This window comes from Acipenser ruthenus, chromosome 18 (genome assembly GCF_902713425.1).
Source record: "Acipenser ruthenus chromosome 18, fAciRut3.2 maternal haplotype, whole genome shotgun sequence".
In the NCBI taxonomy this organism is placed as follows: domain Eukaryota; kingdom Metazoa; phylum Chordata; class Actinopteri; order Acipenseriformes; family Acipenseridae; genus Acipenser; species Acipenser ruthenus.
The window spans coordinates 12,454,956-12,469,621 of NC_081206.1; the positions used below are offsets into that span (position 1 = coordinate 12,454,956).

Sequence of the window (14,666 nt, forward strand, 5' to 3'; positions counted from 1 at the left end):
ATGGCAACGGGTTGCTTGCAAGGAGGAGGTTCTGGGTACAAAGGGGAAGCAGCTACGTTAGTATGGCCCTTGCGCTGATGACGGTATCCAGCCGGAGCCTGTGTTTCTGTTATTTTGTTTTGTCTCCGACAGAGGAGGAGTGAGAGTCGGGAGTTGCAGCCGCGGAGCCAGCACTAAGACCCGGAGCACATCCATCACAGCACAACACAGCACAGCACCAGCACTCACCACAACCCCGGAGAAAGAGCACTGTTTCGTGCATGGAGGATTGTGGTCACAGGAGTGTTATTATTATTTGTTTTCAGGACTGTAAACCTGCCGTGTTCCCCCCGATACCATCGCTGGCAGAGGGGTGGTTTATTATTATTATTAATATTATTATTATTATTATTTATTATTATTATTTGTGTTTTCTAAAATAAACACAGACTTTTTGGGGGAACTCTGGTCTGGACTTTCACTTGTGTTTTACACCACTCACATCCTGTTCACAGTACTGTAACTCATTTCATTTCTCTTTTAAGAGAACAGCCCTTCATTAAATGATCACTGATCTGATTATACATCATACAAGCCCATCAGGACCCTCACCTGCATCGTGATGCAAATCCAAAAAGAAAAAAGTTTCAAGAGATAATACTTCAAAAAATCCAAAATCCAATGCAAAACCAGAATGGCCATTCACAAAAAAAACTGCAAACACAGTAGCAAAAAATCAAAGAACAAAAAGGTTTGATCTCAACATCTAAACGCAGCCGAAGATTTTTGACTTGTTTACCAAAATAACATACTGCTGACCAAATGAATAGACATGCATTAAAACACAGACTAACAAAATATAAACGCCGCACTACCAAAAGTTCTGATAAGAAAATCAGAACGACGAGAGTGAGTAGGAGAGAGAAACGGCGAACCACTGTTACCCAAAATGGTTCCCTTTTTGAACTGGCCGGCAATGAGCAAAAGGAGCATAAGCCCCGCCCCCAACTACGGATAGCCAAAAGGGGAAAAAAACGAAGAAAATACAAAAAAAACAATGCATAGCAGACCGAGAAAAATACTCCTAACCAGCACAATATAAAAAAAGACAGTTAAGGCGCAGTTTCAAAATATTTAATTTTTTCCATGCATGTAAACTAATGCCTAAAGAGTTTCTTTATAAAACTAGGCAACCTTGCGAAAATTAAAATCAGAGAACACTTTTGACAACTTTAATTTGAATATAAGAAATTGAACTAACCTGGCCAGGCTTACTGCTATTCAATTAAGAATAAAGCAGAGGCTGCGCTTATTGCAGCACATATGGGGTGGTCGCCACAGGCTAGCTGTGGGAAAAGCTGATCTTCTATTGGTTACAAAGAAATCAAGAAATGGCTGGCAATGTACAGACTAAGGTGTTATTTAGGTTTTTTGTAAATTAGCAAATAAGTGGTATTGCTTTCTTAATGCATGACCTGACATTTAAATGCTGCAATCTAGTAAAGCAAAAAAAACATCGTGCTGTGTGATTTATTACACTTCGTGGTCAATGTACTTGTACTTAGTTTGTTATTTACCATATTTACATTTTTTTTTTTTATTTAAACGCTATATTTAAAAAAATCATTTATTTTTCTAGATTTGAACAGAAGCGCTATTAATTATTTATTGGACACAATCCATCGATTTGTGAAACTATTAAAACATGGAGATTGCCAAATATGTTTATAATGATATAAATGAAATGCTTATATAGATATAGATATAGATATAGAGAGAGAGTGAGAGAGAGAGAGAGAGAGATGATTTGTACAATATTTTATTTTATTTAAAAAAAAAAATACAGACTCTAAATCTCATGGCAATGTGTATGTATTAATTTATGTATTTTTTTTTTTTTTTTTTTTAAAGTCAAAAATTGTCGCAGAAATTGACGGAACCTACTGTAAATATTGCTGCATTTTGGTAGAAAAACAGTAAAAAATGCAGAGAAACTGGACAGGTTATACACAAATCCTTTAAAAATCTGGGGTTCAGCCGTTACAAAACTGAAAGAACGTCCAGAAAAATCTGAATTCCACAGCAGTAATAGTTGGCTATGATTCACAAACTATCTATGATTCACAAACTAAAACACCTGTACATCAAGAGCTGGATTCAGCTTTAGAGAAAAGTTGAAAAAAACAAGCAGAAGCTATTTTTATATTTGAATAATGCCTGAGTATTGCTTATTATAGTTGTACTCTAGTATGTTACTTACATTTACTAGACAATGTGTTACAAACTGCCCTGAAATGAACATTTCCTTAAAGTATGTTATACATTTGTTGAGACGAGGTAGGGTCACAGGGAACCTTCTCCACTAGCACACCCGACCCGTGAGGGCTCGGTACGGTACGGATGCTTCTCCACCGGCACACCCGACCCGTGAGGGCTCAGTACGGTATGGATGCTTCTCCACCGGCACACCCGACCCGTGAGGGCTCGGTACGGTACGGGTGCTTCTCCACCGGCACACCCGACCCGTGAGGGCTCGGTACGGTACGGGTGCTTCTCCACCGGCACACCCGACCCGTGAGGGCTTGGTACGGTACGGGTGCTTCTCCACTGACTATCCAACCCGTGAGGGCTCGGTATGGTACAGGTGCTTCTCCACTGGCACACCTGACCCGTGAGGGCTCGGTACAGTACAGGTGCTTCTCCACTAGCTATCCGAACCGTGAGGGCTCGGTAAGGTACGGTTGCTTCTCCACCAGCACACCCGGCCCGGGTGGTTCTCCACTGGCTATTTGTCGAGCCGAGCGAGAACCAAACCGTGAAACTCCAGCCTAACAAGACATCTGAATCCGGCTGCGAGTCGAGCCAGGGGCAGGGTTAAGGATTTTTGTCATTACGTTGTATCAGTCAGAACACTCCACAAAGACAAACAACATACCAGGCAGCAAGTGTGATGAGAGAAAAGTACAGCCTTGGGACTCTGAGGAAGTGCAGGCTGTGGGCAAATAAGAACAAAAGAACATAAAAAAGGTTACAAACGAGAGGAGGCCATTCGGCCCATCTTGCTCGTTTGGATATTAGCAGCTTACTTATCCCAGAATCTCATCAAGCAGCTTCTGGAAGGATCCCTGGGTGTCAGCTTCAACAACATTACTGGGGAGTTGGTTCGACACTGTCAATACCTTTTTGAATTTTGAATGCTTGAATCAGATCGCCGCGTCGTCTTCTTTGTTCAAGACTGAATAGATTCAATTCTTTTAGCATGTCTGCATACGACATGCCTTTTAAACCGGGGATAATTCTGGTCGCTCTTCTTTGCACTATTTCTACAGCAGCAGTATCCTTTTTGTAGCGAGGTGACCAGAACTGAACACAATATTCTAGATGAGCTCTTACTAATGCATTGTAAAGTTTTAACATTACTTCCCTTGATTTAAGTTCAAAACTCTTTACTATATATCCGAGCATCTTGTTGGCCTTTTTTATAGCTTCCCCACATTGTCTAGATGAAGATATTTCTGAGTCAACATTAGAAACATCTGGATGTTCAGGAACATCACTCGCTAACCAAGAGGGCGTGGCTGAAGGTACAAAAGGGGAAGTGGACGAGTGAACTGCTCCTTTGTTATGGTTACGGACGAACCGCTGAAGGACTGTGAAATTATCGGAAGTGTTTAGTGTTTGTTTGTTCTGTCATGCTGATTGTAAACGTTTGTTTTGTTTGACGGCTAACACGTACCAGGAGCTGTCGCTAAAGGCCAGCACCAACCTGGACGTCACAGCACCATTGTTCACAAAATAAATGGATTTCACCACTCGCACTGAAAAGCACTTGTGACAGAATTGTGACTGTGTCTGTGTCCTGTGTGTGTATTTACAAACATTATTATTTCAGGACTCAACCTGAGGGGTTTTCTGAGCATTACACATCGCTGTGTATTGCCAGTTATTACTGTTTACAGTTGTCAAGTGACTTTGGATTCTTCTTCTTCTTCTTCGTCTTCTTCTTCTTCTTATTTATTTCTTAGCAGATGCCCTTATCCAGGGCGACTTACAATTGTTACAAGATATCACATTATTTTAACCCATACAATTACCCATTTATACAGCTGGGTTTTTACTGGAGCAATCTAGGTGAAGTACCTTGCTCAAGAGTACAGCAGCAGTGTCCCCCTCCGGGGATTGAACCCACGACCCTCCGGTCAAGAGTCCAGAGCCCTAACCACTACTCCACACCGCTGCCCATCACCGTTGTAAACCACCGTTACAACGTGAACGTTGTTGTTTGTCATTACTTGAGCATCACATCACCTCTACGCCTGCGCACTGCAAACCACTTGGCCACAGGGCCGAAGAGACCCCGGGCGTGTGATCTGATTGTGATGGAGACTGAAGAGACTGGCTGTGTGTCAATCCCGGGGATGTGATCTGGATGCGATGGGGCTGAAGAGACTGGCTGTGTGTCAATCTCGGGGATGTGATCTGGATGTGATGGGGGCTGAAGAGACTGGCTGTGCGTCAATCCCGAGGGCGAGCATGGAATGAAGCAGGGAGGACAGATTCCCTTGCAGGCTGCCTTTCCTTTTGTCTGTAAAGTGCTCCAACTGTAGCTGGGCCCCTTGGATCACAAAGGCTTTTAAAAAGCAGGTCCTGGGCCAAGACAGAGGAAGAATTGAGTTCCCAGTGCTGGGCTAGGCTGTAGCCCGCCTGCTAGTGGGGCTGTGAGGAGCAGGGAGCCAGCTCAGAGGACACAAGCAGCCCTCTGTTTGAACTGATGAATCACACCGGAACCCCCCAAACACACACACACAGCTGGGCCCCTCTACCACGAAGAGGGCACCCAAACAGGAATTACAATGAGGAATATCCATTCTTTGAAAGTGTGTATCCAAAAAGAGCATGGTGTGTATTGGTGGCAGTCAGGGCTGAAGGTCACATTATTTGACTGTTCAGTCCCGGCACAAAGGATTCTCCAGACAAGCTCAAAGCCGGCAGTTTTACGATGATCATCAATCCTGGAGCAACAGAGCCCAGAACCAATCAATGACTTCAACACAATTTTACACTTCAGGCACTTACTCAAAGGGTTCTGTCATTGACTAGGAGCAGAAAGAAAACACTCTCTTATAATACTTGAAAATAGTAACATTTTACCTTCCACAATACACACACAATCACAACACCTAGAAAGAAAGGAGTTACATTATATTAGAGAGGTTCATTATGGAAAAGGCACACTGCCAAGCAAGAGCAACTAAAAAAGCATGTGTTTAAAATATGCTTTTTTAATTTTGCATAAAAACATTAAAATAATTCTTTGCTTTCAACAAGAAAAGCTGCTGGTATAACAAACGTACACTGTATAGTGCTTTATGGGATGTTTCTTTTCGTTACAGGAATTGTCTGCACAGCAGAAATGTAGCAACCTTTATATGTAAACGCGATCAGGTTGTTTTGTACTAAAGTTACTGCTGGAAGTAGACAGGCTGTTTTCAAAGTTTACTGCATGAACCTCTGCATTTCTCAATGAAAGCTAAACAGATTAGGAATAGCTCTTGCACTACACTTGGCCCATATATGCTCCATTATAAAAGATGGTATCTGGTATTACATGAGGTTAAAGAAAGTTCCCATGCCTTACTATCAGGAAATCGGGTCAGTCAATATGGGGGAGGGGCTGGTTGGTTATTAAACAAGAAAAAAGTCATTTAAGGGCTGTGGACTGTTCCATGCTCCAAGAAAGATGTATTTAATCCAATTCAGTACTAGATATCATGTTCTAAAATAATAACAATAAAAAACACTTCCGACAGCATGCTTTCTTTCACAACTGCACACTTCAAACAAACCAGGTACTTCAAACTGGAGCCAGCCTTATATACCAGATAGCAATACCAAATACAGTACTAGCTAAAAACAGGTTGAAATGTGAACCGCTACATACTGTAGCACCAGTCAAAGGGTTGAAATGTGAACAGCTACATACTGTAGCGCCAGTCAAAGGGTTTTTGCAAGAAACCTAATCAGTTGTATCACACCCCAACACGAGATCCTAGAGCACTGGCATTCAATACCCGGTGTGCACGACAGACTGTGAATCACTGTATAATAGGCGCGGTACCCTAGTATATTTTCACGCTAGCAACGATTCTAAGAAACAACACTGGATGACTAAGGATATAGTTACAAATAAACGAAACACACAGCGAATGAAGAAGTGCCATGTTTTGGTCAGAAAACAAACCCACACAATATATGTCTGCATAGCGTTCGCCTCAGTGCTAGTACCAGAGGGTCCAAGCCCCGATGCTGTATCCATTACTAGAGAAAACACATCAAACCACTTACCTATTCAATTGAACGCAGCGTCTCCAACCTCTGGCTATCCTTACTACCTTAGCTGGTGCGATGAGGATATTTAAATAAAAATGCACGTGCGAGTTTCTCGAATAAAAGCAAAACGATGTAAAATGTTGCTTATATTTACATCGGGATGCGGTGCTGGGACTGGGCTGAAATACTGCCTGGAGTGAGGTCACTGCGGGACCGCCTGGGGAAGCTGTGTAGTCCACGCACCACTTCCAGAATCGGTGATTAATATATGGAAAATCCACGCACTGCACCAGTGTGTTGATAAACAGCCCGATTAAGCAGTAAAACTAAGCGTGATCTGTCCTTATGAAGTCCCGGCATACATGGTGAAAAACAGACTTTGAGGCAGAGAGCGAGATCGGATTGAAAGGGGGTGGGATCTGTAGAAATGCACTACAACAAGATTTGCGTTACTTGCTTCTGGCTCAGAAAAGTGGGCTGCCGCGTATGCCCTTCCTTCGTAGATGTGTTGAGAATTGGATGAAGCCAAGTGAAGTATAAGAGGGGGGTGGAATTTTAATTTCACAACAGCACCGCTTGGCGGCTATAAATGGGTAGCGCGAGAATGCTATAAATCACAGCAAGAGTAACTGCTGTGTGTCCAGTCACTGCTTCAGAAATTAAAAACGTACAGACATTGGCTTTAGAAAATAAACTGTTTCCACGGTCAAATAAACCCGAACTATTTGAATATAGTTCGGGTCTCAAAAACCAATTTGGTTTCCACATACCTGAACCCGTATGTTTTGATTTATTTTAACAGGTTTATTTGGGTCCAGAGCCATACCTCGTACTGTTTGGATCCAGAACAAAATCGTCCGGATTCAAGGGGCGTTTCTGAAGTAGCTACACGAGCTGTAGCGGTTTAAAAAACAAACAAACAAAATAAAAACACCTTGCGGTTATAGCTATACACACATAGTCTTATCATCTGAATTAAAAAAACAGCTTTAAATCTTGAAAAGCTCAACCAGTGGGGGGTAATATGATCATGTGACATTATCAGAGGTCAACGGCACAGAGTCATGTTTTGAGCTGTTTTTGGACTTTTTGAGTTCAAATGGCTGAAGAATGTGTTCCACCTGAGCTTGAAGTGTTTAAGAAGTTTCATCATATTCCTCAGATTGTGTGTCAGTTTTTTACTAAAAAGTTGATCTCTACCTAATGTGCCTGGTTTTTATAACATTTCATGAGAATGTCAATCCGCGGTGCAGAATTCTGATTATCTCAAACCCTTGCAAGTTATACAACTATGGACATCTTTTTTGCCTCCCCTTTTATACACACATCAATATTTTCAAGGTAGAAGATATATTTGAATAATTATTGATATCAGTGCTCTAACAGAAATTATTGTATCATTCAAAGGTACCCACTTTAGGTCTCTCAGCAGTATCAGCCATAAGCTTCCTCAGCAGAAAAGCATTTTCAGCAGCTATTGAGATTTTTTTTTTTCTGAATGTACCGTTACGCTGGAGTGACTCTTTTCTATTATACCTTTACAATCAGCCTGTAATTATCTTGAACAGAATATTAATGACGACTTCCAGAGAAATGTCTATTATACAATACGTTATTTATTGCAGCATAAGAAAAAGAAGAAGAAGAAGAAGAATATGAATATGAATAATATTAATTATAAATGTGCATAGGAGGCACATTATTGTTGCTCCATAAAAGCACCAGGGATTCCTTTTCGTCTTACTCTTTCTCCTCATCCTCTTCATCACTACCGCAAACAATGCTTGACTGTTCATCATCCTGTATATTGAAAGGGTTAATTGGCACTTCTCTGATGCCATGCAATCACAAGATTCAATACACAAGAGGGCGGCATGGTGGCGTAGTGGTTAGCGCTGCTGCCTCACAGCGCCAGGTTCCTAGGCTTGAATCCGGCCTAGGGTACTGTCTGTGTGGAGTTTGCATTGTGGCCCTAGCCACACAAGTGTTTAAATAAACACTCCCTTTAGTTAAAATGCCTGGCCAGGTAACTTCTTAATTATTGTATCTATTTAATTAAGGATTCCCCTTTAAGAAGGCTGAACTCCCATGAGCCTTTGTTCTTTTTTAAACAGGTAGAGGGGGAAGGGAGGAAGGTTTTGTGTTCTGGGTTCCTCCATTTTGTGTATGGCGGTGTAGTTTGTGTGCAGGTACTGAATGGGTTCCAGTTTGCTTTCAGGATTTTATTTACAAGAAAATTATATTAAATAATAACTATACTACCTTGGAGCATCTCTTGGACAACTTGTTGCTGTTGGACTGCCACTGGAACTACAGAATAAGCATCAACAAACAAACAAACAAACAAACAGTCGGGTGAGATCATTCTGGGTTTTTTTTCAATTTTTTGCATTTTTGATTTGGATTTGTTTCTTTTTTGCTTGGTTGGATTACTTGGATTATTTTTTGGACTTGATTTGTTCGGGACATTGTTTTGCATGAGTGATATGTGTGTGATAACTTTTGTTATATATATATATATATATATATATATATATAACTTATGCATTTATAAGTTGTTGTTTTTTTTAGTATATTAGTAATTGGCTGTTTCAGATCTTTATTTCCTTGCCTGACTTTAAAATTGTTTGTTGCCTTACCCTCTACTATTTGTGTGCTTGTCTTAAATCATTTGCGATTCACTTGTGTATAGTTTACTGGTGTGCATGGGATTAAATTTGTTAATTGAGGACCCTTGTTTTTTTTGTTTTATTTGCTGTCGGCTGAAGCTTTTAGTTTCAAACCGTTACAGAATTGGTGGCCCGTACAGGGACAACTTAAAAAGGCATATTGGAATTACCACCACACCTGTGTTCGGTATACTTGAATCCCAGCATAATTTTATAAAATGGAGGCATCACAAGTCATCAAGACAGTAGTAGGGGTATGTTAGTGGATCTAGACTTCACAGCTGATCCATTTGTTACACGCAGAGCCACTGTAAATGAAGTAACCCAGTTGTTGAGTGGTTTATATGGGGGTGAACCTGAAATTGATGCGGAGGTTGAGAATGATGATAATGATGTATATGTGATGCGATTTGAGTTAGAAAAAATGAATGATGTTCTAAATAAACGCATTATAGAGTTAGAGACTTTAGAGATTTTACTTCCTTTCAACAAAGTAGCATTAACAGAGAGGAAAGTTTGAGGAAACATATTGATCAAATGTATAAAGAGCTTGAAACATTAGTTTCCACAACCGCCTCCACCTTAGAAAGGGCTGTGTTTGATTGTTTCCAGCGTCAGGACATTCGATGGCAGAATGAGCTAAGTAAAGTTTCAAGAAAGACTAGTATGCCTAAAATAAGATTTCAATCTTCAGTCCCTGGTCTGGATCCCAGTCCTGATTTTGAAGGCTCATTTGCAGGCTTGTCTATGGCCCCCATGGTGACACAAAGTGGACAGGGCTGTAGTTTCAAGTGAACTTCCCATTAAAATTAATTTTCCTGAATTTGGGGAAGGTGAAGGTAATTTAGATGCTGTAAATTACCTTGATCAATGTGATGAGTTTTTAGCACTGAGACCCATGGAAGTGCTGGAAAAAATGGCTACCTTGTCTTCAGTTTTAAAAGGACCTGCTAAAAGTTGGTGGATTGCTGAGTGACAACATATCCATACCTGGGTCCAATTTAAACCTGCTTTTCTTAAAGCTTTCCTGCCAACTGACTACTTCACTGAGGTTGAAGACCACTAAGACAGCGTGTCCATTTGCCAGCTGAATGTATACATGATTTTGCTTATGACTACCGCGCGCTGTGTGTGCGCTGGAGACCAGACATAGAGGAACCCGGTCTGGTTAGGAGGATTTTAAACAATGCCAACCCTAAGCTCGCTGGGAGTCTTCGTGGGACAGTGAAAACTGTGGCTGAGCTGGTCAGAGTTGGAACCATGGTGGAGAGGGACCTGTCTAGTATAAAAGAGTACTGGGCTAAGGTCAATGTACAAACTGGAGAAAAGAAGACCATGAAAGCCCCCACAAAAAGAAACGCTGAGGTCAGTGTGGTTCAGGTTAAAAGACCTAACCCGGTAAAGGAACGTCATTCTCACCTTTCCCTTTTAGTGGTGAAAATTACAGTGCGAGGAGAGCGGAGCCCAGCTCTATTCGACACTGGTAGTACCTACACTTTGATGCAAAGCCAGATGTGGGAAAGATTAAAAGACTAAATGAACATTTGATCCCATGTGATGAGCTAGCTTTTACACTGGCTGACGGACAGTCTTACAGATCTCTGGGAAGAGTGACAGTTACTTTCAAGTTTCATGGGGGGGGTTTGGTCATTAAACATCTTTGTCATGGCTAATCAATATCTGGCATTTCCTTTGGTCTTAGGGCTAGATTTCATGGAGAAAGTCCAGCCGCAGCTGGATTTTACCCACAGGCAGTATGGAGTGAAATGCCAAGATAAATATCATTTTTATCCCTTTTTAGAAAAATCTGAGTGGGAATCAGCTTGGTGTGGTGGAGACCTGGGAGACCCTAGGATGAATGTGTATTTTGCAATTCAAAGCAAGCCAAGTACAAAACCTGCTGAATTCAAAGGGAAAGAAATTGGTGAAGTCCAGAGAAGAGATTCTAAATCTTTATCTTCACAGCCTGCTGAGGTGCAGCATCTTCTGGACCAGTGGCCAACTGTTTGTTCCCCACACCTAGGAATGACGACTGTCACCCGACACTCCATTTACACAATCAATGAAGTACCAGTGAGAAGTCGGGCTTACAGAGTATCACCCTTGAAGCGCTCCATCATCCAGCAACATCTTGAAGAGATGATTAAGGATGGGATTATTGAACCATCTTCTTCAGCCTGGTCTTCTCCGGTGGTCTTGGTGGAGAAACGTGGAGGATCACATAGGTTTTGTGTTGATTATCGTCAACTTAATAACAAGACCCATTTTGATGCCTTCCCAATGCCTCGAGTTCATGAGATCTTGGAGTCTCTCCAGGATGTCTCCGTGTTCAGCACTCTTGACTTAAAATTAGGATATTGGCAGGTGGCGATGGATCCGGAAAGCATTCAGAAGACAGCATTTATTACTCCTTTTGGTCTCTATCACTTTAAAGTGATGCCCTTTGGGCTGAAGAATGCCGCTGTGACTTTCCAGCGCTTGATGCAGCAGGTGCTTGGTGATTTGAATGGACAGTGTTGCTTCGTATATATAGATGACATCATCATCTACTCCTCCAGCAAAGCTCAACACTACAAAGATCTTTCTCTTGTCCTCGATCGTCTTCACTGTGCCCATCTCACCCTCAATCTGAAGAAGTGCCACTTCCTCAAAGACTCTCTCAACTTCCTTGGACATGTCGTTTCAGGGGAAGGGGTCTCTCCTGATCCTGGTAAAATCAAGGCAATTCGGGACTATCCTGCGCCGTCCAATCTGATGGAAGTTCAGAGGTTCCTAGGACTTGTGGGATGGTACCATAAGTTCATCCCACATGTTGCTGACCTTTCTGTTCCTTTGAACAACTTAAAAAAGAAGGGTGTATCATGGGAGTGGACTGAAGCCTGTCAGGACAGTTTCAATGCCCTTAGGAAAGCTCTGTTAACACCACCAGTGTTAGCTCCGCCTAACATGGCTCTACTCTTCAGGGTGAGCACGGATGCCAGTGAGGTAGGGCTTGGAGCAGTGCTTTCTCAGCAAAATGGAAAGGAAGAAAGAGTAATTGCCTGTGCTTCCCGGATCCTCAATGCAGCTGAGAGTAATTATTCTGCCTCAGAGAAAGAGTGTTTGGCCGTTGTGTGGGCGGTGGAGAAATGGTGGCACTATCTGGAAGGCCAGCAGTTTGAGGTCGTCCCTGATCACGCTGCTTTAACTTGGACCTTTAATACCCCCAAGATGTCATCCAGGCTAACCAGATGGACCTTGAGACTCCAGCAATTTTCCTTTACAGTTCACTATCGGAAAGGAAGTCTCAACGTTGTCCCTGATGCCTTATCCAGAGCACCTTGTTCAATATCACCCACAGTAGCTGTCTATGCTGGTAAGAAACAGGACTGCAGTCTAGAACTTCCTACAACCTTAGACCAGATTGCCACTGCTCAGCTCAAAGACCCATACATTCAAGAAGTAATCTTCAATTTGCACATGTCCACACAAGGTTCTGATAGGATCACCTTCTTACAACAGCAAGGACTGCTATATAGAAAAGTTCCTGTCTCTGGGATCGGCCACAAGTTCCAACTAGTGATACCCTCTGAGCTGATTCCAACATTCCTTCTGTACTACCATGATAATCCTCTATGAGGTCATATGGGGCGTCTTAAGACCCTCGTAAGAATTCTGGAAGTAGCTTGGTGGCCATCAGTCAGGAAAGACACCTGGCAACACACAAAGGAATGTACCATCTGTCAACAATATAAGCCCTCTAATACTAAACCATCGGGTCTCCTACAATCTACTTCTGTTATAGAACTAGGCGAGATGTTGGGACTTGACCTCATGGGGCCGTTTCCCAAGAGCAAAAAAGGCAACGTCTACCTCCTGGTGGTAGTGGATTACTACACCAAATGGGTTGAGGTGTTTTCCCCTAAAAAACAGCAAGACTAGGGGGGATCACGTGACCTGCCCCAAGGAATGGACGCTTAAGTCTGCTACTCCCTCCTGCCCAACAGTTTTTTTTTCCCCTTTAAAACTTTATCCGGGCATTTTTCAGCCACTTAATTCGATAAGTTATCCTAAAATATCGGAGATGGCAACGAAACGTGATAAAGACATGAGTTCCTCACCATCAAAGAAAAAGTTAAAGGATTTGACTACTGACCTCCCCGAGTCACAGCTGCGTGCTACCGTTGCGGAGTTGCTGAAACAACAGCTCGGGGATTTGCAGCCCCTAATGAGACAAGTGATTCGGGAAGAACTTCACGGTTCAACGGAGAGGCTCGGTTCCTTGGAAAAGGATTTGAAAGCATTTACTTCTAAGTTTGACAATATGCAGGTAACTGTTCGGGCGGTCAAGCAGGAGTCGGCCGAAACCAGGCTCTCTGTTGATAAATTACAGGAGAAGCTGATCCAGTACGAGGACAAACAGCGCCAAAATAATCTAAGGCTTGTGGGGTTAGACGAGGGCGAAGAGAGGGATGATCCTATCAAATTCCTCCAATGTAATCTTCCTAAATGGATTCCGGCTTTGGAGGGCAGATCTATTGAGATCGAAAGAGCCCACTGCATTTACAGCAGAAAGGAAGGCCATAGAAATAGGCCGCGCACCCTGATTTTCAAGCTGCTGTGTTACAACGACCGCCAGGCCATTCTCGCTGGAGCTCGGACCAGCTCCACTCTGCTACATGGTGGCTGTTCACTTCACTTTTTCCCAGATTACAGCAACATCACAGCTCAGAAGAGACGGGACATGTCGCAAGCCAGGAAACGTCTGACTCAGAAGGGGATCAAGTCTTTCCTGATTTATCCAGCTCTGGTTAAGGTGCTTCATGGGGGGAAACACTGGTTATTTAAAACACCTATGGAAGTTGAAGATTTCACGGTCTCTTTGGAGCCTGCGGGTTCTATTTCGGCAATGGACGCAACTCAGCAAGGGATCTGAACTGTTAAACGATGTCCGAAGTTAACCAGGACTTAAGGTTTGACAACACTGTCATTACAGTTTGCTCAGTTTATTGACACATTATTTGTTATTGTAGCTGCATTTGTGCTATACTGTAAAGTGTGTTTTTATTTTGTCTTGTGGTTGACTTGGAGTCGGGGCGGGGGGGTTAGAGATCAGAGCATTACCTTGCTGTGTTGGGGGGTCACGGATCAGCGAAGTTTAATGTTTTTGGCAGAAGTTATTTTTACCTCTCTGCTGACTGCCTTATGTTTATTGTTAATATGTCTCAGTGCTGTCTTTCTATGGATCGGTTCTTTATTGTTCTATTTGCCAATGCTTGCCTACAATTATATTGTACTGTTTTGCATACAATATATGTCCGATTTCTATTTTAACTGGTATGTTATCTTTTCACACAATGTGCTGGCTGCTGCAACTAGTAGAATATACCCTGTATCTGTCTTTATTATGTTTGTTTTCTTGAGAGAGAGGTCTTCGTTTGTTTACTTTGATCCACCATGATGGCTGATATTAATGTTGTATCTTGGAACGTCCGTGGCTTAAACAATCCTGTTAAATGCACAAAGTGTCTAGATTCTTTGCACCGTAAAAGGATATCGATTGCACTAATACAGGAATCTCATCTTAAATCTGATGACATTCACCGCTTTCAAAATAAACACTTTCATGTTGCAGCATACTCTTCTGCAAATAATAAAACAAAGGGGGTTCTTATATTGGTAAATAGGAAACTAAAACTTTCTGCTGAA

At 42.2% G+C, this 14,666-nt stretch overlaps 1 protein-coding gene across 4 annotated transcripts in view; it reads right to left on the reverse strand.

Moving 5' to 3' along the window:
* The window catches only part of LOC117419815 (proto-oncogene tyrosine-protein kinase Src-like), an 87,736-nt gene extending 80,908 nt beyond the window's left edge, over positions 1–6,828 (reverse strand). For 2 of the 4 annotated variants that reach the window (XM_034905464.2, XM_034905462.2), the window contains exon 1: positions 6,325–6,827. The gene's annotated coding sequence lies outside the window, so the exon portion shown is untranslated. Of the gene's footprint in view, positions 1–6,324 lie in introns of all 4 variants that reach the window. The other 2 variants (XM_058991226.1, XM_034905463.2) reach the window with 2 other exon arrangements.
* Positions 6,829–14,666: the final 7,838 nt, after the last annotated feature.